This window comes from Buceros rhinoceros, unplaced genomic scaffold, assembly GCF_000710305.1.
Source record: "Buceros rhinoceros silvestris isolate BGI_N320 unplaced genomic scaffold, ASM71030v1 scaffold34270, whole genome shotgun sequence".
NCBI lineage: Eukaryota > Metazoa > Chordata > Aves > Bucerotiformes > Bucerotidae > Buceros > Buceros rhinoceros.
This window is the reverse complement of record NW_010388429.1, coordinates 2,848-4,690: the sequence shown is the minus strand read 5'-3', so window position 1 is coordinate 4,690 and position 1,843 is coordinate 2,848. Positions and strand designations below refer to the sequence as shown.

At 50.1% G+C, this 1,843-nt stretch overlaps 1 protein-coding gene across 1 annotated transcript in view; it reads left to right on the top strand.

Moving 5' to 3' along the window:
- Window positions 1-1,843, top strand: part of COG7 (component of oligomeric golgi complex 7) — a gene marked incomplete at its 3' end in the record, with an annotated part of 20,892 nt that overhangs the window by 16,836 nt on the left and 2,213 nt on the right. The gene's annotated exons all lie outside the window — the stretch shown is intronic.

Genomic DNA, 1,843 nt, shown 5'->3' with positions numbered 1-1,843 from the left:
AGCATCGCCGCCATGAGAGGCCTGGAGTGTTAGCTGTGCCGGCCCTGCGCCGGGCACCGCTCACGGGCTGAGCCGCTCGGGTCGGTTTTACTTCCCTCTAAAGTCTGCAAGGATGGGGAAAATCACTCTGGGGATGAGGGGAATTTATTTCTAAATAACTTTTAATAAATGTCTTTGTCTAGGAAAAACTTGTTCCATTTTCCATCTTAGAGATGAGGAAGGACACCCTGCAGCCAAACTTCGCAGAGCTCTCTGGATGACCTGGAGTAGGCTGGGCCATGCTGGCTTCTGGCTGAAATGGTCTGCTGGTGGCTGGAGAGTTCTTGGGTCGTGGCGGTGAGATGACTGGCTTTTTCAGAAAATTTAATCAATTCTGAATCTTAAATTATGGGGTAGGTGCAACAAAGATCGACCGATTGGAAGCTCCTCGACCTGAGGCAATCGTCATTGCTCAAGTCTGTCATTATTCGCAAAGTCAAGAAGAAACTCATCAATTAGGGGATGAGGCATGATCAAGCTCAACCCTGAGAGGAAAACCGGTTTTGTAGGTTGTTCCTTCTGCGATTAATGTATTCTACTGAAAGCCACGAAGTTTGTAAGAAATTCAGTGAAAGTGTTGTTTTCTTGTAAAATTTATTGAAGTTTGGTGTGTAGCTCATTGTAGGACAAGGTGTCCAGCCCACACGACCTTTCTGAGGAGAGCCCCGGACACAGTGCCAAGAGGTCACAGCCCTGGCCTCCAGCTGCACAGGTCTGCTGGGTGAACCCTCACAGGCAAACGCTCTTTCAGAGGAGGAAGAACCTCCTCCTTTCCCTCATCTGGGCCTGCTGCTGCAGTTTTCTCCTTTTTACCACCAGATGCCTTGGGAGAACAATTCTTTTCCTGCTGGCCATGTCTTTGCCTATTCTTCCCTTGACTTGGTTCAGGCTGCTCTATCCTGTGTTCAGCCCCTCCACAGATCTTTCTGCCGGTTGGATTTTTGGCTGGTTTGGCTGGTTTTCCCCTGGCACTGCTGCCTTTTGGTCAGCTGTCACTTCTTGTTCTGCTCTTGGGACTCGTCACCTGGGTGTTCTCCCCAGGTGACCCTGTGTTGGCAGCCAAAGGAAGCAGCCCCTCCTCTGGCAGCCCGTGTCACTCCAGTGCTGTTGCTGTGCTCTGCAGCACTCGTGCAAGTGCCGATACAGGCTTGTCTGGTACCAGCAGTGTGCTTTTGGAGTGAGCTTGGACTCCTCTGCTGTTCTCAGCTGGCCGTGGGTGATGTTTTGCTGCCAAGACTGCGGTGATGAGAGGTGAAGAGAGCAGAGGGGCTTGACAAACTGTTTTTGGGTTTTGCAGATTTTGGCATCTATAAAGAATTCAGAGCAGAGAGGTAAAATGTCTTTTCTGGAATGTTATTTTTTTCATTTATTAGGTATCTACTCTCTTCGGAGTATGCAAAGTCTATTAAAGTATACCCTAATGAATTGGAAATTTGGTACGTATGGAATTGGGACTTCTCAGCCGTGTCATTTGGCTGTGATCCGTGAAGCCTTGCCCCTGCCCAGCTCTGTGCGCACTCTGGTGCAGGGCTTAGTAGCTGCTGCTGCTGCAGCAAGAAAAACCCTTTGCATGCGTATGCTTATCTGCAGTCAGTCCGTCTGGGGCAGACGCTGAGCTGGTACAGAGCCGGAGTCGTACTGGAGACAATTTCCACTTTTATTAGTTGTCAGACACCTCTATAAACCAGCGGTGACTGGAACAGTGAGCTGTCTGTGTCCTGCCAAAGAACACGCTGTTCCCGTGTACCCTGGGTGCGCAACGCGTGAATCTCACTCTTGGTGCCTCTCCCCTTCGCTCGAAGGT